The following is a 25,487-nucleotide window of genomic DNA, read 5'->3' as shown; positions in this document are numbered from 1 at the left end:
AATACAAGGAAGGAAATCAGTGAAACAGACCTGGAGAGAAACTCAAATATCGACACCCAACAGAAAGCCACATACATTATTTGTCATGGTCCTGGGTCGTTGACCCAGCGTTTTGTGTTTTGTGACTATTTCCCTCTGTTCTAGTTATTCTGTGTCCTCCCCCCTTGTGTCCGGTTCGGGTTCTAGATTTCCTGTTTTACTTTGTAGGTCTGTGTCTCGTTATGCCCATTAAGTTCCAGCTGTGTCCCCTCCTGTGTGCCATTTCCTCATTACCTGGTGTGTGTATTTATAGTTGGTGTCTGCCTGTGCTCCTCGTCGGCTCGTCTGCACTCATCCGTGTATTTCTGCGTATCTCTGCATTCATCTGCGTTCCATGGTGTCCTGTCTCTGCGTCCCTCTGCCCCGCACCCCCTTTGTACGGTCTCAGGTTTGCTATTTAGTTTCTCCCAGTTTAGGTTTCCGTTTGTAAAGTACTCATACCTCGTTGCCTGTTTTTGTCACCGCCACCTTTGTAAATAAAACATCACTCGTATCATCAGTTTGCTGCATCTTGGGTCCTCCTTTTCCTCCACACCACACGGCTCCCTCCGCCAGCCGTGACATTATTATACGTGTATAGAAAGTTACTCTTTATGATTCTGTATGAGAAGGCTTTTGCTAAACCTTATGTATATATCGATACAATAAACATAGTTTTAAGACATTTTACAATTTTTGTACTATAATCAGAAATAAGATGGACTAATATTGTCATGAGGGGGGTCTTTATTAAGAACCTGAAACTGTGTAGCTGCTGCAGTGTCTCTTTGGCCAGCACCACTGTGGTTTTCCTGGTGTCACGTGTTCATGTGAAGCAGAGAGAGCTTACCGGCAATGACTGAAACTCACAGTGTGGTGTTCACAGTGGTCTCTTCACGTATGTGCACGCCATGAAGTTGAACATCTTTTAATTTAATTTTTTTTCTTGTTTACTTCAAGGAAAATGATCTCTCTGTAAACACACTGCTGATGAAACAAAAAAAGTTTTGATGTTTCCTGTTTAAAGCGTAGCAACACAAACTGTGTGTAACACCTCCCACATCTATGCTACTGACGATCAGCCACTGATGTTACTTCTCTGTAGATTAACATCTTTATGAGTTGTGAGCGACATTGTTTTCACATGTAATCACAAAAAACATCTGAGCTTCAGTTTCATACTTTTAAATAAATCCAGTGTTTAGGTTACTTGTGTCGGACCTCGCATATCTTTCTCTTGTAAGAAAATAAAATCAGAAAAAAAATTTTTTTAAGTAGCGCTGAACAAATAATGAGCTCACTGTTTGTTGAGGTGCTTTGTCTACAAAACTGTACTAACTGCACAGCAGAACGATTAAAAACAAGAGCAACATTACACAGACCAGCTCCGGTCTTGTAATTGGATACCATTACCCCATAAGCTGAACCCTCACCCCTGCATAACACAGGCTAATGAGCCAATAATCCAACATTCAAGCAGCAAAAGGAAAGATCAATGCATACTAGATCTACATTACGTTGTTATTGTAGTGAAAATCCCTGCATGCAATTAAAAGACGTCGGAGAAGGCGCCATCCTTATTCATACCCAATTATAACCAGGTCAAACGGCCTTAATTGGGTGTCTAGCTTGTTGATTATTTGTGAAGAAGGCGGATCGCACAGTTTATCATACTGATAGAAAAGAGGTCTCTGGTTAATTTTGGTTGTGTCTGCGGTGATAATTGAGAAATTAAAAAGCAAATAAACCATGATATTACCGTCAGTGTTGCGGGATTACTTGTGGAATAATTAGTGAGAGGAACGGACAGAAAGGATGTCCAGTTCTGATAAAACCTGGCAAACAGAAGCTCATCACCAAGGACTGATGAGGAAGGTTAATCCAAGGCAAAGACAGAATGAGAGACATTCAACAACATGTTATTTTTCATATAAAAGTGGTAAAAACTACATCTGTGGCTCATATGTAATCTGGCACTTATGCGAAACCCCGCCTAATGCACATTTTTTGACATGCATGAGAGGCAGCAGGTATCCTGACAGATCTGGACTAAATGTCAAATCATCACAGTAACTGTAGCAAATATAATGATTACTATGGTTACGAAGCTAACAATGAGTCTAGTACAGACAGCTCTGTTTTTAAAAAAAAGTACTTAAAGAAAAAAACTGCCATCAGCACTGGAATTATAATGCTTCATTGCATGTGCTACACAGTCGTTTACAACCCATTTTCTATAATAGTTTGGACGCTGTGTAAAAGTGTAAATTAAAAAAACAGAAAACAATGATTTGCAAATCTCTTTTGTTCACCACCGAACATATGAAACACAATAAACTGAGAAAACGCACCACCTAAGGAAAACCTTTAGCTAATTTTGAATGTGATGGCAGCAACACATTTACCACTGCGTAGCATCCCCCTCCTCTTTTTGTAAAAAAGAGTCTGGATGACACTGAATCCATTTTTTCCCAAACGCATTTAAAATTTTGATTGGTCTGACCACTGAACAGTTTTGCACTTTGTTTCCATACATTTTAAAGGATTTTTTGCTCAGAAAAGACACAAGTGTCTCTGGATCGTCTGTATGACGTCTCTCTACATGATAGAGCTTTAACCTGCAGACAGTGATTTCAAATTGTTCCACAATCTGTAGATAGCGTTTTTTTTGTTTGCTCGTTTTTCTTCTTTTTGTGTGTGTGTGTGTGTGGGGGGGGGGGGGGGGGGGGGGGTTGCAAAACGTTCCTCCAGCTGTTTAAGTTTCTTTGAACTTTCTTGACCTGTTGCTGCCGTCAGAAATCAGCTCATATTTTGTGTGAAATGGAAAAATGTCTAAGTTCAAACATTTGACGTGTTTTCTGTGTTCTGCTGTGAGATTTGCACATCAGTGCATTCTGTTTTTATTTACACTTTACTGATGTTTTACTGATGAAAATACATTGAGTCACATTTTATATTTAACACATTTTTAGAAACTTGATTCAAACTAGGAGTACAGTAGAGATAACTGATGTGTGCATAATAATGTAATAGAGGTCTAAATGGTAAACGGCCTTTATTTGTATAGTGGTTTACTAGTCCCTAAGGACCCCAAAGCGCTTTACACATGCAGTCATCCACCCATTCACACACACATTCACACACTGGTGATGGCGAGCTACATTGTAGCCTCAGCCACCCTGGGGCGCACTGACAGGATAGATGTAAACAGGATAGATGTAAACAGGATAGAAAGTCTTCTATGGAGTTCTTCCAACTCTATGAGGCATCATATTGCTTAGGAAAGTATAAATATATTTAATTCCTTTTTTCCAAATGACTAAAGGTGGTTCACATTCAACATTATCGTAAAGGATCAAAATTAGCAGAGCAGAAAAATTTTTATACCACACATTCTGTCGTCGAAGTCTGACATCTGCCTGACACACAAGTTAACTCAACACCGCCCTGTCTGTGTGATACAAGCTACTTCTGCTTGGAGCCACTACCCTGAAGCAGAGATAAGGAGCAGGTTACACAGGTAAACCACTTCACCTGCTTACTTTCAAACTGAGTGTTCTCAGACCCAGGATTTTTACGTTCTGGAAATCTAATCCTTTTTTGGTTTTGAGAAATTACTTACATTTGATCTGCGTGGGTCCTCTACAGAAACTCCAGCTTACTCCAGCAGTCCAAGTACATGCGCCTAGTATGGTTCGACTAACAGGGGAATCTAAAATGCTCATGGGTGTGAATGTGAGTGCGAATGGTTGTGTGTCACTCTGTGTCAAAGGAGCTCTGTGGTTAGCACTGAGACATCCTGTGCATTGCCTCTTGCCCTATGACAGCTGGGATAGGCTCCACCAACCCAACCCCTCAACCAGAAACAGAAATGAAGAAAATGGATCGATGGATAGATTTACATTAAAATATGATTTACTATTATATCCTTTGAAATGTAGCATTTGTCTTTGTTAAGTATTGTTTTTTAAAATTCTTTAATATTCTTCTGATGCTTTGTATAAGCTCCTTTATCTTCTTAAATTGAATTTTAACTTTTGCAGACTTCTTTTTATTGTCTTTAGCTGTGTTAACTCCCCACCTGTTAACTCTCACCCTTATAGGTCACATATATATTGTCTCCGTCTTCCTTTATGTTGTAATCTGCATGGTGTCCTCATAGAGGAGTATACCCTATATTAGTACTCTTTGTTTTTTCTTACGCTGGATTCCTTGTGCTGAAGTTTTTGTATTCGTTGATTTTTCCCTCTGTTTATCGCTCGACTTTGTAGTTTATAAGTTATCACCATTAAAAAAGTCATTAATGTTTCATTCCTGTGCCCTGCGTCCTGCATTTGGTTATACAAATTAACCCACCCAATTTAATAGTTCCTTCTGGAGCCTCGTAAGACTTTCACATCACAGTTTTTGCATATGAAGCAAACCCTGCCCGACAATGATAAACAAACAAACTTTGATGTGAAAAATTGCAAAAAGTGCAATAACTCATTTCAGATCACTTGCTGCTGGATCATAACATGTGCCCATAATGGGCAGCGTGCCACGGAGGTGCTCTGCTGTGATTTTGACTGATGACCTATTGTTGTCATTTACACTCTTATTTCTGCACTTCTGACTAATTGCCGGACCAACAATAGGGAGTCTTATTCTACTCTCAGCTCCAACTGTCACCTCCAGACTGGAGTAAAGCAGCATCGGAATGATGAATTCCAAATTTTGAATTCTGCACAGAGTGTCAGTCCAGCTTCGCACGGGGCAGTGCCTGCAGATAACCGGCCGCTCTGAACCGAGAGCTGCTGTTTGAATAATTAACCACAATGGAACAATAAACAGGCTGTTCCCACAAGCTTTCCTTACTCTGAAAATGTCAAAAGCAGATGGCACGCCGCCTGCGGCAAAACTTTGGTGTGGAGAGAAGCAAGAATGTACCGTAGAGGGGGGGAAACAAGCGAGGCAACATAATAAAAAAAACAACCCCTTCTTATTTTTTTTGAACAGAGGGGGAAGAACAACTGACCCAGGCTTCTTAGCTAATACTGATATAGAAATGCAAGTGTCCTTTGTCATACCGTGCCGAGGTGAGTCTTTTTATTAGTGCATCGCCACAGGCGAAAATAAAGGCAACGATGGCAGAAACAAAACAGGAGAAAAAGCCGAGATATTCAGCACGCAGATGATCACACAGATGAGATCCAAATGGAGAAAAAGTGTTGAGCGGAGAGAAAATATGCAAACACAAAGTCATTGAAAAGACAAAGGCAAGTTGCAGGGCTGATGGAGGAGGATAAAAGTACGAGTCGAACAAAGTCCTTGTGGTTTGACTTTGTCCTCCCAGTTTCACGGGAAAGCAGAGGAGCTTTCTCGTGAGATGAACGCTTGGTCTGTCTTCCCACTTTCAGCGAAACGAAGGAAGAGGGAAACAATAGCAGTACAGTCAGGGCCTAATAAACTCATGCTGTTCAGGTCATGAATGATTACATTAAAAATGTCAGTACTTTCCTGTTCCATTATTCTCAGGGTTGTGCTTTGGGTTTTCCTTTCCTGTTGAAGTAGCTCACATGTACAGTAGCTGCAATGGTCTGTTCACACCAAATGCAAATTTAAGTTTCAGGGGAGCACAGTTACGGCCAAAATTCAATTCAAGAATTGGTAGGATTGCAACTTTAAAAATTGAGGACAAGCTCTGTGTGATTCCACCTTGATAAGGCGAGCCATGTCGTAGGATTTGGACTTGGTGTTATTGGTATTTGGGCAATAATGTATTCTGTAATTTTGTTTGTACACCACCACAGTGGGTTTTAAATCAAGCAATCAATATGTGATTAAAGAGCGGACTTTCAGCTTAAATTTAAGGGGTCTAACTTGCATTATCTCTTCTCTGCAGACAAGTTGGCGTCTTTCACATAAGCTTCAGGTGACCAAGGCTTTGCATCTGTTTGGACCAAAGCCACACCAATTTTTCCAACAAACCTCCAGCAAGCACTTACAATCAGTCGGTGGTTGCCAAACGGTTGCTATGATCGAAGCCATAATTAGCTAGCATAGCTTTTTTCCAAAATTTGCTACAACTGCCAAATAAGATCAAAGCGCATCAAACACAAGTGACAATTCTTAAAATATGCTTCTTTCATATTTAAAACCAAAATGTATGTCCTCGTTGTTGTGTACTTTCTGTCCTCCCTGTGCCACTGCGTAGCATCAGTGCATAAGTATTAGCCTCAAAAGACCCCTGTAATATTTGAGGTACTGACACCTGAATTAGATTCTTTTCCTTCAAATTGTTGCTCCAGTGAAAAAACAATATCCACACGAACATAAAAAAACTTTCACCTTTTTCTTTGAAGTTTTATTTCTACAGCACCTGAACAGATTGCATCAGCTCTTGCAAGAAAAAAAAAAACATGTGAGGCTCTAACCGCTGGGCCAGACACTGCCATTATACAGAGTAGTGATGCAGACAGAGTCCCACAGAGAGGAAGAGGAATATCAGGAGGAGGGAGGCCAGACGGGACAGGCGAGGCGGCAGTAACAGAGATCGCCCTCCCGCCGCTGAGAGAAGCTGTGTAAGACCGTAATCAGATTTCACACATCGCTCGAGCATCTCAACCAAACACCCCGACTCTGCGGCAGTCAGGTGGCTGAACTGATGTGTGTTACAGGACAAGTAAAAGAAAAGCAGGGTGTTGAGTCATTCTACAGAAATACTGATATTATATTTTATTGAATTTCCACAACCATTTATTTGCTCTAACAATGAAAATATTCGAAGAAAATTGAAAGAAGTTTAGCGATGTAATCCTTCACCTTTAGGTGTAACAAAATTGAATGTATGTAAAATAACTATCGAATGACACACTTTATTTGATGTAACAAAAAAACAAACACATGGTAACACCAGCGACTCAATGAACCATCAGGGGACATATATGGCACTCAATGTAAATGTACCTGCCATATATAATGATGCACGTGAGGATTTGCGTAAAATATTCAGTTTTTATGTAAAAGAACTGTAAATGAACGTCACTAGTGTTACCAGCAGCAACTGAGTAATGACTCTGGTCTTAGCCATAAGGAAGCTAACAGCAATAACTGTCATGAAGCAAGTGTCATGAAAAAAAATGGACCCAGGACTCACAGACAAACCAGTAACTGGAAAATGAATTAGGTTGAGTGAATAAGTCCATAAACACAGGGGGCAAAATCCAAACTCTTAAACAGAAGCACAGGGATCCCAAACAGAGACTTTTTCCAAGTGTCTTTGTCCAAGGGAAGTGTCCAAAATAGCATGACATCGAGCCTAACACGCCTAACGAGACAAACGCTGACAAGATACAAGGGAACGCGAGGGAAGCAGTCGAAACTGAAACACAGGAAACTAAAAATACACTGCAGCTCTAACCACCATAGGTTTACTTCCAAAAGGTTTCAACCTTAAAACTGAAGTAATGATCTGATCAAGCACATAAACCAGGAAATACACAAAAAAGACATGAAACTTGAACAGAAATGAAGCAAAAGGGCTCACTGCTCAGATAAGATACTGTTTTACTGTAACACAGGTGTTATTGTTAGAATGACATATTGGGGTTTTTTACTTTAATATTTTTGTACAGACCAGGGACAGAAAACGTTCCACTGAAAGCTGCTGACAAAGTGTGTTTGCATTCGTTTTTGAGGTTATTAGCTGTGCACAGTTTGTGCATGTGTGCATATCCATTTTGCTTACACACCTGTATTTACAGTCTTCCTGTATTTGTGTGTCTGTGCTCTTGCAGAGGATATTTTCAGAAGCTGAGGACAAAAGTCTGACTTTTGACTGGAGTTTGAGTTTCAGAAGTCAGAGAAGACGAACACGAAGTGTCACAGTAATGTGGTGCTGACATTTTCAGTGGGGCAAGGTGGTAAAACATGTGTGCAGCTACTTAAAGGAAGGTTTTCGTTTTTCTATACCTTATTATAAAGATTGTGTCACACGAGATCCATTCACATGACATAAGCAGTCTCGTGAGCCTCAGGGCATAAACGAAGCAACTTGTCAGGCAGACTGAAACTAACTTGAACTGTTTGTGAGAACCTATAGCACAGGTGTAGGGGTGGCCCCAGACTGACAGCCTGTAAACCCTCAGGCTGTCCTATACATTTATTTTTTTAATGTTTGCTTTCAAATAAGTTAAGCTGTATTTGCAAGCTCGATCATATGAACGGTTCAGGTATCTGATACCATGCTCCTAATCGAATTGCATGACTGCCCCCAAAACACACATACACCAAACAAAATCACAATAAAACACACTATTTGTGCTGCATGTCTGCACTCCTTCCTGCTGAAGAATAATAAGATGGTATTACTTCTTTAGTCAATTAAAAACTATATTAACAAAAACTAGTTATTATTATTAGTGGTGGATTTTTCAAACTGTTCCTTTATGAAACTAAACAATAAACCCACCTCAGTACACATAAAACTGGATTTCTGAAAAATTGTGTTCATAAAATAACCAAAGTAAAAATTATTATTCTGCAGAAAAATGCTTTCTCGATTAATTTTACTGCTGCAAATGTTAAAGACTGAGCTCATTTTAAATGCTTTATGTTCTATTTTATGTCCAGAATCATATTCTATAAATCCCGTTTGTAGTGGCTGCGCTGTGAGGAGCACACATCTGTAAAAAAAAACAGCTGTTTTTGTGATTCATCTGAATTTAAAAAATATATATATTCAAATCTAATCATAATGCAGTGACATGATAACTCTTCAATATTTACAGAAGGATAAAAAAATAATAAAAAATAAAGTTGGATGTTGGCAAACCAGCTGGTTAAAGGTATTAAGATCAGTCAACCTTAAGAACCAAACAATTTTTCATATTCTTCTTATCTGAAAGTGCTGCTGAGCCTGCAGCTGGTCAACTTCTTTTTTAACTATATGAGACCTGTTATGTATGTATGTAGACATTAATAGATTAAAACAAAAACACTTGGTGACAAGTGTTTTTGTTTTAATCTATAGAAATAACTATAAACAAATACAAACTGATAGCTCAGTAAGGTGTAACTGTTCAAACACACATTGTTTTACTTATAGGCGCACAGTTTGTGTTCGCAGGCATGCATGTGTGCATATCCATTTTACTGCTTTCACACCTCTATTTACAGTCTTCCTGTGCCATGCTTACTATCTGTGCAGTGGATATGTCATTCATTTTGCGTATAATGTGAGTTTGTGTCATCCTAAAGTACTTCTCTTTTCTCTTCCTGTATCCCTGCCACTCTCTACAGAAGGAAACTATTGAAAAGGGGAGGGAGTGTGTCCTCAGGGCACTACCTTTTTACCTGAATGAAGACCCAAGCATCCTCTTCAAAGAATAATTGGTTGGTAATTTTAGTTTAGTTTTTTATCTGTATTAAACCAAATTTTGAATAACTAATGTTGTTGCATGTTCTAATGTTGCTGTTGTTGTAATTTGCATGGAACCTGTTTAAATGTTTTGGGGAATCTTCTTGTATACCCAAACTATGTATATTTATTGTTGAATCTGTAGTCTAAAATAGTGGCGCACTGGGGTGCATGTTCCTAATATTGTGTTTACTTCATTAAAGGGTAGCTTTGGCCCTTTTTTTTTTCTTTTTTCTTTTTTTTTTAAAAACTGGACGCCATTTTTCTATGTTTTTGTGTCTAAGCTACAGCTGTTCAGAGGGAGCTGGAACAAATTACCCATGCTATCTTTACCATCGAAAGAGCTGATTCCAGCACTCCTCCAGCCGATGTGGGTATAACCATCTACCATGTGTCCTGCATGACCTGGAAGACCTGGCCTCTGCATGTGCACTCTTAATGGGTGGGATATATGCACTGAATCTCAGTTAACCTCGAGACTGAAAGCTTTCTTTGAAGTACTTCAGAAGCTCTTCCTTCATCTGTACGTCAGCAGACTCTTGACCAAGGTACAGTTGCTCAAGAATAAACTGAATGAATAAGCCAACCCTTAATTTGGATGATGAATGTTCTGTCAGATGGACAGAAGTTTTTCGGAGGCTGAATGGGAATAAAATGGTAATTTGTAAATGACAGATAACGGGAAAATTACATTTAAGAGAAATTTAGAACATTTTGAAAAGTTTGTAAACTACTACAATTTGAGAGATTTTACTCTTGTGGGGGGTCAGTAAGAGACAATCAAAAGTATTGAGATTTAAAAGATTTAATTGAGAGATGATACTGCACCAGAAATGTTGAAGGGTGGTGTGTATATTAGCGTTCAAGGCATATTGTTATGAGGTGGAAATATGTTCATATTCAGTTTGTGTTACATTGTGTGCATTGTAAAGGTAATTGCAATACATACTAAGAATAAGGGTAAGTTAGGAATGCAGGATGAATGTATATTTTGCGGACTTTTAAAGGCAAACAATTGTTTCCATGTTAAAATGTTTACAACTCGAGTTTTTTTGCCCAAACACTGGTAAAATAAATGTTGACAGTGGCAAGTGTTAAATGGTTACTGCTGTGCTGTTGCAAAAAAACTGAACGCTGACAAGCTGCTTTATTGTTAGACCATAATGTTGGCATGTTTTATTAAAGTTTTATTTGGGATAGTGATATAATTTCTTTGATTGCTAATATCAGTGGACTATTTATTATTATTATTATTATTATTATTATTATTACATTAATTTTTTTTTAAAATTGTGGCTGTTGAGGTGGACACTTCACTTTGCATTGTTAAAGGAAAGCACTTCATTGGCGTTGTGTTACTGGACTGACCTTAAGCAATCATTGCAAATAGCAACTTTGCTATCCATTTTAGACACTAAAAGAAAAAACACTCCACAGACCTTACTAGCATCACATGTGCATAACTCAAGTGTCATCTTATCAATGTGTTATGTGGTCTTCAATGTTTGTTTGTTTTTTCTTCTATTTCTGGCAGATACAGACATTTAATTTAAAGTCTTGATGTTGCATCTGTCTACATACTGTTAATTACTAACCCTAATGAGCTGTCGTGTTTTGTTTCGGACCGGTTTTACACAAATGCTCACTGAATGTGTTGGCAATAAAAGAAATTTTAAAAAATAAGTTGGATGTACTTAATTCATTTGTGTGAAACCTGTTGACAAAATAGATTTATGTAAAACTAATTAGTAAAGCACAAGGTGGCTGAAAATATAATATTTGAATTAATCTAACTTAAATTTAACATTTTACTGCCACAAATAAGAAATGTGTTGAAGTAACTAATCTAAACTATCTAACCTGTAAATATATAATCTATGTTCATACAACATAACTTGATTTAGTTAGTCTTAAATATGTCTTGTTAATCTTAAGTAGTTTTTTTTTAATTAGATGAACTAAAGATTTTTGCTTTAAACTAACATAATGCAATTTCATGGAACCTGTTGACAAAATAATTTTAATTAAAGCCAACGTTTCATTTTTTTGAGTGTATGTGTATCACATAGTGTCACAGTAATGTAGTGCTGATATTTTCAGTGGGGCAAGGTGGTAAAATATGGGGTGTGCAGCTGATGGCGACGCTTAAAGGAAAGTTTTCGTTTTTCTAACTTGAACTGTTTGTGAGAACACAGGTGTAGGGGGTGGCCCCAGACTGACAGCCTGCAAACACTCAGGCTGTCTTTGGTCATATTGAAACCTGCTTGCAAAATAAAATGAGCAGGTGTGCCACAGAAGTTAGAGAGCCTGAGCAGCTACCCTCGGAAAAAATGAATAAACTTTTCTGTTGGTGATCGGATCGAATAGTTAGACGTCTATTATTGATATATACTGAGGTGTAAAGGTCGCCAGATCTTCTTATCTTCTTATCTTTATGGGGGAAAGAGTTGAAGCAGGACTAAAGCTTAACTTTTGAGGAAAGGTTGAGTTTTAGAAGTCAAAGAAGACAAACATCAAGTGTGATTTTTGTTTGTTAATTCCTTATTATACAAACTGGGTAAGATGAGATCCAGTAACACAACATATGCAGTCTGTCATCAAAAAAATCACTCAGCATGTAAACAGTCATCGGGCTAACTGAAATATGGTATTATGAATAGAGATGGACCGATCCGATATTAAGTATCGGTCCGATACTCAATTCAATTCAATTTTATTTATATAGCGCCAAATCACAATAAAAGTCGCCTCAAGGCGCCTCATAGATACTGATCTAAATTACTGGATCGGATATCGGAGAGAAATAAAAAATGTAATCCGATCCATTAAATATCACGACAGCACCTCACAAAACTTGCGACATGGCGTAACTCGGCTCATAACCCTAGCGCGTCGGAGCAGTATGCATCACGTGATAGAGCGGCTGTGGTGTGTGAGACCTGCTGTCTGGTTCAGCATTTGTGGCCTCACTACCAAACTGTCATTTCATCTCCGACAAAGTTATCCCAGAGAAGTAAAGCAGGTGTGTAAGTACATCTCTGAATGTTTGTAAAGCATTCCCGTGTTAAGCTTAACAACCGATATATGGAGCGACTGCCTCTTCTCTCTCTCTCCCTCTCCTGCTGCTACTTCAATCATGAAACTGATCAATGATCAGCTGATCGGCTTTTCTGTCGCGACTCCGTCTCTCTTGTTTGTTTTTGGCCCACTTCGCGCCAGAAAGAGGAAACCAGCGGCTGAACAACAGCAGAACGTTTAAGCTTGATAAGCTGTTGTTAGAATTTATTTAATATTACTTTCTACTCCAGGATCTTTTTCTGCGTAGCTGACGGCTGGTAACTGTGCAGGGGCGGATCTAGCAAAGTTTAGCCAGGGGGGCCGATAGGGCATGAACAGGGAAAAGGGGGCACAAAGACATACTTTTCTTTCTTATTCTCATTTAAAAGGTCTAGCTTTTAATAAATAATTATCTGAATCTTACACCCAAATTTTAATCTGATGTAAAAAGTATAGAAGTCCATTACTGTATATAGTAACTGTTAAGTCTAATATACCCTAGTAAGCTATAGTACTTTTTCCTTTGTGAAGGTACCATCTGTGCTGGTGGCTGATGGTTCCCTATTTTTTTTTTTTTTTTGGCTGGGAGCTTGCAGCCCTATTAATTAGGTTGCTTACTCTTTAAAATACCAGAATAAGAAGGATGGAGCAGGTTTAAGTTCATTAGATTGATCAGTATTGCTGAACTATGAAATATTTTGGGTGCAGTATATTTTTGCATACAGGTATAACAGAATAGCTTTAGTGTTTGTTTGTTTTTTTAAACTTGAATTTGAACTTATACAAAATGCAGCAAGATATTAAAAAAACAGTTTTAATTAAAAAACACACTATATCGGATTCATATCGGTATCGGCCGATATCCAAATTTATGATATCGGTATCGGACATAAAAAAAAGTGGTATCATGCCATCTCTAATTATGAACTAACTTGAAAGTCAGCGATTTCAAAATGTTATGTTGAGTGATAACCTAAGGTGGTGGCACCAGGTTGAAAGACAGCCCGCAGGTCCATCCATATACATTTTTACAGCCATAGGTTTAAGCATAAGTTTTGTTACATATGCAAGCTGATCATATGAAAGGATGGGCAGCTGACGCTTTGCTGCTAATCCACTTTGTTTAAACTTGAACTGATTTATCACTCTTTAAGGGTATTTGTTAGAAGTTATGGAAAACATTTCATTATGTGAACTGTCCTCACATTGCTGGAAGCACAGCTGTGTGAGTGTTGTGCTCTCGGAGATCGTGCTGTTAGGACTCAGCCAGCTTCTCTGTAAAAGCCTAATAATGGTTCGAATCCACTTAACGGCTACCCTGAGGTACCCCTGAGCAAGGTACCGTCCCTACACACTGCTCCCCGGGCGCCTGCTTAGTGGGCTGCCCACTGCTTCACTGAGTGAATGGGTCAAATGCAGAGAAAAACAAGTAATTTCCCCATGGGGATCAATAAAGTATCCATTATTATTATTATTATTATTATTATTATTATTATTATTATTATTATTATTATTATTATTATAACAGAGGCCCTCCGGCCAGAAAACGGATTAATTAAGGGTCCACACCAGAATCCCCAAGGGGCGGGCAGCCCTGTGCATTGTAACTCCACGTAATGCACACACCAGCGCACAGATGCTGCTGCGAATAAATAAGGCACATGCACACACACACGTAAGCAGACCTCATGATTTAAAACCCAAACACACAGGTAAAAGGAGTCAAAGTGTGTAAGAGCCCGCCTCTAACCTGACACCGGCAGCCTCTGGAAGAAACATCGTTAGCACTTCACGGAGGCTTTTACTTGCCTGCCTGGGCAGCTCAGCACACTCATTAAGTTCCTCCTCTTTATTAGACCAAACATATTGTTTCAGGATGAAAGAGGTGCAAGGCAGGTGGTAAAAATAAGACGAGAATAGTCTAAAGAAAACAGAAAAAAACTGTCTTTATTCCCCCTGTGGTTCTTAATCAAAAAGAACGAGAAATTTAAACAAATATTCAAATTTCAATAATTCAAGCTGCACAATAAAATAGTTTCCTCGGGTAAAATAAACAGCACAACACAGTGAGAAATAAATCCGCTGAAAAAAATAATTGTTTGCACTGACATCAGCTGAAAATGGATTATCATCATCAAACTATTACAGTGTTCAGCAATAAATAGCCGTGTGTTTGTCAGCACTGCTCGGCCCTCGGAGGTGTCCTCTATTGATCCGTGTGCCTCATCTTGCTCCTTGTAGCCTAATGAATAAGAGGTAATAGGATCCAGTCTATTGAAAAGAAGCTCTCTTTTTTTTTTTCAAACTGAGCCAAAGTGAAATATATTGTAAGTCCCTCAACACACGCTGCGATACTTCTTTAGTTCGTGGCATCAGGAGTTCTCTGTGATGAAGCTCTTCGCTAGTGTGGAAAAGCGATATTCAGTTTCGAGTATCTGTTTTCTGGCTGAAGTCGAGCCAGTGATTCTATAGATAACATATCGAATGGCCTGCCGGAGTTAATAGCCACCACAGTGTGCTCTCACCGGCCATTATCATTGTTCTTATGCTCTGTTTTATGTGGCTTTATGGGCACTTTAAGCTTCCCGTTTCATCCAAGGTCATGGGAACCGAGCTATTTGGAGGGCAACGACAGGATGTAAGTACACCGCCCAGCTTTTTCAATCAGAATTGCCATCAAGGGCCAGAGTACCCAAACCCACTGTATCTAACCTTGTTTCACTTCAGGTGGGCTGAAGTTCCACAGAAATCAATTTCAAAACAAAATAAAGGTAAAGCCTGTTATGAGTTTGTGCCAGCAGCTCACATTCATCCCACTGGCAGAAATAATCTGATTATGGCAAAACCTCTAATCTGATCATCTTGATTAGAATTAGAAGTTTCATCATAACCTGGTAGATTCAACCAGTTACAGCTATGTTTGGTGTTGGTTTGTTGGGAAAAAATATACTATTTAGTAGCTCGTCGTTTGCTTTTCAATCACCTGAGCACCTCACTTTATTTTTGGAAAGTATGCTAAAACATCCATTTTTACTGAGCAGATGTTACATCCATGTTTGTTTGTTGCTAATTAAGGTTATGCAATGTAAAAAATGAAAGGTCAAGAAGAGTTACTAAAGGTGCAATGGTGTTTCCAAGATTAAGGATGAACTTATAACTGCATAATCCACAGTTGTGCTTCTGCCCTTTGCGATCACGTGGCATGAATGTTGAATGAGAGCCATGAATACAGTGATGTGAAAAAGGACGTTTTCTCGGGACTCTTTGCTGCCCTGCTTCTATAGAAATAAAGAGGGTAAGTAGAAGCCATGTGCTGTGAATCAAATGCACTTGATTGACTGATCATCAATAAGTGTGAGCACCTCTATAAAAGCAAGAAGTCCACTCTTGGAAAGATTGCTGATATGGAGACTTTTCGCAAGAGTGGACGACCCAGCAAATTGACCCCGAGGTCAGATTCGTGCAATGCTCAAAGAAACTGCTAAAAGCCCAAGAGCTGCATGTCAAACTCTACAGGGCTCAGCTGTTTGGAAGAACTGCAGGAGAAAGCCTCTTCTCTCAAAGAAAATCCCAGCAGCTCAGATTAGGTTTGCAAAGTTGCATTTGAACAAAACCAGAAAAACTCTGGAACAATGTCCTTTGGACAAGGGCGCAAAGTGGAGATGTCGGACCATGATGCACTGCACCACATTTGGAGAAAACCAAACACAGCATATCAGCACAAAAACCTCATAACAACTATCAGTGCGGTGGTGGAGGGGTGATGATTTCGGCAGTCATTGAGTGAACCATGAACTCCTCTCTATACCAAAGTATTCTAGAGCAGCGGTCCCCGAGGTCCGGTACCGGTCCGTGAGTCGTTTGGTACCGGGCCGCGAGAGTTGAGGCTCAGGTGTGAAATGTATGGTTTTCAGGGTTTTTATCGGTTTTCAGCGTTATTTTGTTATCGTTTTTATCGTTAGCTCGGTTTTCCTGGGTCTTTTCACGTGTGTTATGAATAAATCTTCTTTATTTCGGTACCGGTACTAGTTTTATTTTGTTGTATTTATCTGTGACACCTTAAAGGCCGGTCCGAGAAAATTGTCGGGCATAAACCGGTCCGTGGCGCAAAAAAGGTTGGAGACCACTGCTCTAGAGAATCTGTCCTACAGCTAAACTTCACTCAAATTGGGTCTTGCAGCAAGACCACACAGGAGAACCACACACCGATGCAATATGTCAGCACACTTTACCGCTGCTCCATTGAAAGTGTGCTGACATATTGCATCGGTGTGTGGTTCTCCAGCTGCACCACAGCACACAGAAAGGCGCTCCAGAGGGTCATCAACATGGCCCAAAAAATCATTGGACATCCTCTTCCCTCCCTGAAGGACCTGTACAGCACTCGCTGTCTCAAGAGGGCACGCAGCATCCTACGGGACTGCACACACCCAGGACACCGGGTGTTTAAGCTGCTGCCGTCTGGCAGGAGGTTCAGGCTGCTGAGGTCCCGAACAAATAGACTCAAGGACAGCTTTTACAACAGGGCAATAGCCCTGATCAATGTAAATAGCTGACCTGACTGGATACCTCCCTGGACTTTTTTAGGGGGGAGGTAACAATTAGGGCTGGGTATCGTCACTGATTTCTAGAATCGATTCAATTCCGATTCACAAGGTCCCAAATCGATTCGATCCACGATTCGATTTAATTCGATTTGATTCGATTTAAATCTGGGAAATTTTGACAGTCAGAAGTATAATTCAGATCAGAACATTTACATATTTTTGTATCTATAAAAAGGAAGCTGACACTCGCAAGACTTTATCCAAGGTGTGAGCATCACAGCAGATGCCTTTGTGTCAAAGTAGCTGAAGATAAAACACAGAAAAACATGAAGGTGATTTTCCTGGCCTGGGATTTTATAAAAATATTCTGCAGTACATCAAAAACGAAAGAAAACCATTAATTAATGAACATTACCTCTGACGTTACAGCGGTTTTATTAGAGACATGGCTAAGCATTTTGCATTTTGAATAATATTAAAAAGTTTAAATTTGTTCAGTATTGAACAGCAGAAATGAGGTTTTCTTTTCGGAAGAATGTAAAAGGGAAAAAAACAGCGGCCGACAGCCTGTAAGCAACAGTAGACTTGTGCATAACAAGCAAGCGAATAATGAAGAAAGCGAAACTGTTCGAGAGAGAGAGAGGGGGGGGGGGGGGGGAGGGAGAGAGGGAGAGAGAGAGAGAGAGCTGCGCATCGCAATGGAAGCAAAACAGTAAAAGAGTGAATTCATGACGATGTTTATGTGAAGCGTTTGGATCTTCTTTAGCTGCTGGTTCGGTCAATATTGTTTGGAGAGAGATCAAACTAACAGGTTTAGAATCAGCGCATAAAGGGCGTGAACACAAAGCGCGGACCCGGATCAGCGAGCTGTCGGCTTTCAGCCCCGACTGTGAGAAAGGCGACATCTAACTGATCCTGATCCGCGGGTCGCGCTGTGTGTTTAAGTCTATGTGCAGAATCCCTGTACCTGCTCTCATTTACTGTTTGGTGGTTCTTGAAATTTTGTGAGATGTCACCAGAGATTCTGGCATTTCGGACAAAATAAATTTATATTAAAAAATCGATTCAGGATTTTAATGAATCGATTTTACGTTATCCAAGCCAGAATCGATTTTAATCGATGAATCGATTATAAAAACCCACCCCTAGTAACAATGTTTAAAACAATAACAATAATATTTATATTTATAACAAGGTGCAATAATAATTAATGTGCAATAATAACAGTGTGCAATACACATACACTTATTCTTCTTTTTTATACTAAGTTAATATACTGTGTTGTGTTGTTTGTTACGTTGTGATGTGTCATATCGTGTCGTGTTGTGTTATATGTAGTGCCGACGTAGGACAGTTTTTCCAATTTCATTGTACTACTGTACTATGTATGACTGTGCAATGACAATAAAGAGTTATCTTATCTTATCTATCTTATCTTAAGACACATAACCTCCCGACCAGGTTATGTTTTCAGTACAAGTTACCATGGTGATGTTAGCCAAATAAAATGAGAGCCACCTTCATGACGCCGACAAACTTTAAACTCAGATTACCTCACAAACCCTTGATTCTTGCTTCATTGTGCACTCATCAATCTTATCAGATAATAACACGTACAACAGATAGCTCTCAATTACCATCAGTCACTATTCATTACAATAATAAAACAGACACCAAAGGAACTGAACACACTGACAAGTCAGAGATTACAGTAGCATGAGGGAGACCTACACAGCGCTATGCAACATTAGAAGTTTTAATGTTGTGGCTGATTGGTGTTGCACCATGTGATCACTGCAATTAGCTGAGAGAGCATCAGCAGCTGCTAGATGAGGGGTTTGTGCCTCTCAGGGTAGTTAAACTGGAAACCACCCCAAATTATTCCTACTCGAGGATGGTTGTCATTATAATAACATTGATTTCATTTATATTCTCACACAGAATCATTGTAATGATAACTGTAATAAACACAATTAGATATCAGTCAAAATATAGGACAGGGCTCTTTGATCAGAAAGAAAGCCTGATCATCACTGTATTTTGAAATTTAAAATATTTGTGTTATTTGGGTAAATTGATGAAAATCTGCATATTTCTAAGTTAACCTCATGGTGTCCCCTGCACCGTATACGCTCTGACTGAATAGCGCAACAAAGAAAGCTTAAATGTTGTTATTACCCCAGTCAGATTAGTCATGGTGCTATTCATAGTACTGAGAAAAAAACAACCTCAGGCTCTGGTTCACTCAAACACTTTCCAAAAGTCTAAAGAGCAGAGAGTGTCTGAATGGAAAAAAAATTCAAGGTCAGGACTTTGGAAAAGGGAGGACTCTGCTACGTAGAAGTTTGCCCGACAATAACAACAGCACCCAGACCAAGATGCTCTCTGTATTAATAATGAATAATGCATTTTCGTGTTGTGCGGAACAGCAGGGCCATCGAGATACAGGACTTTGCTCCCATAATCTTTCTGCCCAGACCGTTTTAATCCAGGGTCTGCCGGTATCTGGCTATCGGACATCTACAAGTAGATGAAAGCGTTCGTACCAAGGGCAGCTCCCTGGAGCCGGGCCCAAACCCCGACAAAAACCCTCGCCCATCTGTCTTCATCTGGCATCAGCAGCCAGAACCACACATGACAGGGAACCAGGATAAAAGCCTGTCTCGTTTTGTGACAAGCAGTAAAGAGCGCTCTAGCATTCATTTTTCATTGTGAAGTCTTTGCTCTCTAACAATTATACAACAAATTACTGATGTCTCTTCTTCTTCATCTAGCAGGCTCCCCCAAGGAATCAATCACAACCAGGGATATCAATGATATGCGGCACCACGGGGGGGTGACAAGAGGGCATTTTCAACTCTACACCCTCCATTTTTGTATCCAGTAAAGCCTCTAATCTGAAATAAGGTGCATGCCTGCACATCAAAATCTATTTGCTCCTGAGCCACAATGAGGAGAAAATGTACCTTTGCACTAATGCATCAAAGTGGCTGAAAGTTGGCCAGTTTTCAATGTTTGTTTGTGCGTGTCTGTGTGCGCATGCATGCTTCTGCAAGGAGGGTTGCTCAAGGCCAGCATCAACCTAACAGGGGATCAAGTGGATGCTGTCTGCGTGAGAGAATACATGTCTGTGTGTGTGTGTGTGTGTGTGTGTGTGTGTGTGTGTGTGTGTGTGTGTGTGTGTGTCAGCTGGCCAGGGTCAAACCAAGAGGTTTGTTAACATGGAGCATTAATCTCGCTCAGGCCAACATCCACACATCGCTAAATCAGCGCAAGCACACACACTCCCTCAGTTCTCCGCGGTGAGCCGAGATGCCCACAAGTACATTTTTAATCACATGCGCTCTAATCACTCAGGCTCACAGTCGGTCTTAAACCACAGTCATGACCTCCGCTTACGCACATTAAGAAGACCTGAGTGAGCACCGCATCCTCCTGCACCCCTGAAACCTGCGTGCCCGTAAAGCCCTTCCCTGTCAATACCAACTGCACAGAGAAGAAAAAAAAGACAACGCTCACCATCTGTCCTCCTGTATGATTTTCTCTGCCCCTTTTTTTTCTCTGTGTGTGCAAGTATGTGAGCTCTGCGATGCTTAACTGTCCCCTTCCTTCAAAGCTTTGCTGATACTGTTGCATTTTCTGAAAACCCCACTCACCCTAAAATCACCATCTGGCTCCTTTTCACCTCTCCCCATCACCAGAATGTCATCTTTGTTGGCTTGACGGGGTACATGCAGGCATTTCTGTCACTCAGAGTTAAATTTGAATAAAAAATGACTGCATTATACTGTATGCAGACACTCCACGTCCTACTTCTCCAGGTTATTTTCCTCCCTTTCTTTTAGAAATTCCTATCTCACACAAATGGAGGAATTTATGCTACATACCAGCATGTCTGACTCTTTCCGCCTCCCGGGAACCAGTAAACAAAGACTTCTCCTTTTCTGGCTCGGGGCCTAAGAACGACCATTTTCAGGGACACTGTGCAGCAGCCAGACACAGAGCAGTATATCATAGTCTGCTACAGTATAAATAAACTCCTTTCTCAGAGCCTTTAAAGGGCACCCTCCATCTAAAAAGACTTTTGTGATGAGCTTTAACACAGCCGTGCAGTGAATCTTAGTCAGCACACTTTATCTTCGCGTTTTTTTGTAGAGGGCCGGTGTGGCCCGCGCGTTAGTGTGTGAGCATTTATTCATAAGTGTGTCGCTGTTCTATCCCTCCCTGCCCCCTCCATCAACACCACCTCGCCTCACCTCCATTGTTATTCCCTGCATCGCTGTTCTCCCAACAGAGTGCACATTCATCACTCAGTCTTGTGCCTTTCTTGTGGGCACACCAGAGAGAAGAAAAAAGAAAGAAAGAAAGTCAGGAACCTTTTTAGGTCCGTGCTTGTAAATGATCTGCCGCGAGATGGGGTTTATTAAGTCACCTCGCCTCCTTTCTCACTAACCTACTTCCCGAAGACAGACGAGGAGGCGAGAGACAGACGGACAGAGGGGAGGCAGGTAGACGCACGGATCAAAAAGGAGCAGCAGTGGACCGGCATGAGGATTGATGAGATTTCTCAGTATTTTACGTGGGCCGTCCATCCACCTGCTGTCAAAGCCGCTTAAAAAGACACAAAACCCCAGAAAATGTGGGAATTATTTCTGTTTTGTGAGACATTTACAAAGGAGTCCCACGGTTATTTGCTTTACTTGATGGGGAAAAGGGGGGAAACACCATTCTAGCTTCCTGGAGTATTTGATGGCTTTAAAATGTCTTGTTTTGTCTGACCAAAAGTCAAAAACAAGCACCAAATAAAAAAAATGGTGTGGGGGCAAATTCTTATTTTGACAAGCTGGAGCCTGCAAATGTTTTTTTTTTTTTCCCATTTTAAGCTTACTAAATGACTTGAATTATTCATTAGATGTGACAGCTATTTCACTGAGTGACTGAGCTGAAATAGGGACACCTCCTCTGATACTCTTCATGTTTATTTTAAATCTTTTTTATTCTATTCCCACACCCAAGTAAATGATTTCTGCAGGGACTGACTTGCTTTGAGTGTGGCCCATAATTTTCTGTCAGCTGTCAGATTAATGAAGTACCCCATTAACATGTAACCAAAGTACATTTTATGTGTGTGTGTGTGTGTGTGTGTGTGTGTGTGTGTGTGTGTGTGTGTGTGTGTGTGTGTGTGTGTGTGTGTGTGTGAAGTTTTTTCAGCCAACAACAAACTAATCAACTAATGGAACAGAAGCAAATCTGTGTTACGGAAAATATTGAACAGGCTCCAGCAACAGCTGGAATCATTCTGCCATCATGCTAGATTCAATAAAGGTATAAATAGTCTGTCATTAACAGTTGCCCTCCTCTCCTCCGGGTGTACGAAGGAGTTCACACTGATAATCCCGCGCGGTTAATCTCCGCGTGAAGTTTAATTAATTTCCCGGCACAGGTGTTGACACTCTCTTAATCTGACTGAACAGGAGATCTCAATCATCCCGACAAGCTTTGAGGCGCTGGCAGAGAAGATCGCGATAAATACACCGATTCCATCTCGGTGTATAGCTGGTTTTAGGCTAATGTGTCCGACAGTGTCTGAGCTCGGACAGGACGCGCTATCGTGCAGTTCTCCAAAATCCTGACTGCACGTCGCTGGCAGCGGATGACGAAAGCATCTGCCCAATGTCGACCAGTCAACAAGCAGACCGGTTTTCCAGGTTAAAGCTGGGTTTATGGTCCAGCGCAGCTAGCGCTGTTCGCACCGCTGAGTGCAGTGAGCTCTGTTGCCAGATGGAGGCAATGCACAAAGTATGCAGTACAACAGGTCTGTTTTACTGTGCTTGTGCTTTTCCTGGTCTGTCAGCCGGCCGAGGAGAAAAGGGGTATTATACAAATATATATATACAAATATATATACAAATCATTTACAGCTTTGGTTTTTGCCTTTTTGCAAGTATTCCATATGATTTGACTAAAATAAAGACCTCTGTGGAAAAAGAAGGTTTCCATGTCCAGTTCATGCAAATACATGTTGTAGTTATCTTCATATGACGATGCAAAATACTGGCACCTGTGTGTCCACTGACATGAAATCACAAGCTGATATTTTCCTCCTAAAACCACAAAGAAACTCATCAGACTCGAGATGAGCAGGAAACATCAACACCTGCTACCTGTCACCAGTTTATTACACAGTTTAACACAGCTTCCCGCTTAACTGGCACATTAATTTGCTCGAACAAAAAGCTGAATGTGAAAATATTTGTCATCAACATAGTTCGCGTTGCTATTTGAAGATACTATCAGCACCTATATGCACATGTATACACTTAAGACGATGTTAATTCCTTTTTTCCGCCAGGTCTGTGATCTAATCTATTCAAAAAATGGACAAATCTGCAACATCTGGAGAGCGTAAAATGTAAGCAAATCTAACCAGTTGAAAAAAAAAATCTGTTAACCTGGAAAAACGGGTTAGAGCAGCGACTGAGTTTAGCGGGAACGCGATAACCGGGAGGGAAAAAAGAAAAGAAAACTTCAAAAGGTTAAAAACGGCATGAAAAGCACGGACGGTGGTTACCGTGTCCACTCTTCATTGCTTTTAACACTCAGCTTCACTTCAGCTCTTTGTATGTGAGAACTTCGTTCTTCTCCGCCGCTGGATCGACAACAGCACCAGCACGCCTGGATAGCTTTGAGGGGTCGTGCCGGAGTGAAATCACTCCGCGGCTCATTTCCAAATGATACACATGTTGGCTCTGAACACCTTTTTTTTTTTTTTTTTTTTTTTTTTTTGAGGAAAACGTGTCAGCGCGGGGGGTGGCCATAAATCCGCTTTTGGCGCAGCTATCGGTGCGTAATTGTCCCCACAGAGGAGCGGTGAGGATCACAGAGAGAGAAAAACGGAACATTGGCACAATAGAAACAAACATGATCGTCTACAAATGTCCGCTTGTGACACATCGACCCCCCCTTTTTCCCTTTTAAACAGCACATCAGACACGTCCACTGCTGCGCTACTACGGGGATTAACGCCGCCATGTAAGGATAGGGATGCTGCTATTACACCGTTACCGACCTTTGTTATCTCCGGAGCTGTGATGTGACGTGACGGTGGTAGCGGTGATTTCTCCCCTCAGGCGGACTGCGTGTCCCGGCCAGCCGGCTGCCTCCTGTCCCCTCTCCTCCTTCTTTCTTCTTTTTCCGTTATTTTATTTTAAATTTATTTGTTCGGTTTATTGGAGGACCTCCCGCTCCTCCTGCTCGCCTTCACTCTTGGCTCTCTTCGGCACTGTTTGGGGCTTGTTCAGGTGAAGCAGTCAGTGAGGCTGCAGATCTGCTGTCTGTCAAGAGGATGGTCCTCGCGAGCGACTCCTCGTGCTACATAACGAGAGGCGTTTGCCTCTCTCTCTCTCCCCTCTCTCTCTCTCTCTCTGCGCGTGTGTTCGTGACGCGCGGAGAACGCTGTGCGGCGGCTCGCGCGCTCACAGCAAGCACATATGGTCTTCACACACGCCACGAGCACATTAACGCGCATGGACAATCCTAACGGAAAGTCGTTCGACCGTGACGAGAAAATTATTGTAATACTTATGTAACGTTTCCCCGAATATTGTATCTCCAGCTCCGGGCGCTCCGTTAACCCCGCGCTCTCTGTTGTAAAGTTGCTTCTTGCCGTTCACTGTGAAAAGCTTTTGTGATGCCACGCAGGCTGATTTAAATTTGAAGTGGGGCTTCACAGAGAGCTCGTATGTAAATCTACAGTCAACAGGGGTGCATTTAGTGATTCACGGGCCTTAGGCAACCCCAGGAACGGGGCCTCCCTCATCTATTATTCACAGCATTTTCATAACAAAGGGGTGTTTAGTATGACTGAGGTTACTAATTGCAATGAATGCAAGCATTTAGTAGATTTATTTTTCATTATTTCAACACTTATACCCCCCCCCACACACACACACACACACACACACACACACACACACACGTGCACACACACACCCCTCGGTGAATTACAGTTCCCATCCAACCCTCTCAAAATGAGCTGAATCATATATTTTGTTTTAGCATGTCTAATGGAGACATTCCAAAACACCATAAATATGGGTATGGGCACAAGTTTGTTTGTGTTTTTACAGGTTTACATGACTCAACTTTCTGCTGGTATCATGAGTAACAAGCCAATCATCTCAGCCTTGATAATCAAGTTGTCATGGAAATCACTAATCTTTGCTGCAGTGGGACCACTGTCACGTTTAAGTGTCCTCCAACATTTCTGATCCAAGAGGCCCTTGACATTAAACATTTCTTGCTATTTTGTTTCTATGTCTGGATGGAGTGCTCTATGGTATCATGTTTTTGTCTTGATCTTATCAGGCGCATTATCAGGGAACAAACTGCAGAAGGAATGGAAAATGACTGAATTCATTTCATTAAGTGATTTTAAATCTAAACTACGAATCCTTGAGGCCAAG

At 40.7% G+C, this 25,487-nt stretch overlaps 1 protein-coding gene across 1 annotated transcript in view; it reads right to left on the bottom strand.

The window, feature by feature from the left end:
* Positions 1 to 24,541, bottom strand: part of gal3st3 (galactose-3-O-sulfotransferase 3) — a 49,820-nt gene extending 25,279 nt beyond the window's left edge. The window contains exon 1 of the mRNA XM_085450970.1: positions 24,092 to 24,541. The gene's annotated coding sequence lies outside the window, so the exon portion shown is untranslated. The remainder of the gene's footprint in view (positions 1 to 24,091) is intronic.
* Positions 24,542 to 25,487: the final 946 nt, after the last annotated feature.

Source organism: Copadichromis virginalis, linkage group LG3 (genome assembly GCF_057382275.1).
Source record: "Copadichromis virginalis isolate Kocher_CV1m ecotype Utaka linkage group LG3, C_Virginalis_male_GT1.1, whole genome shotgun sequence".
Taxonomy (NCBI): Eukaryota; Metazoa; Chordata; class Actinopteri; order Cichliformes; family Cichlidae; genus Copadichromis; species Copadichromis virginalis.
Note: the sequence above shows the minus strand (reverse complement) of the source record. Positions and strands in the feature narration are given on the sequence as shown.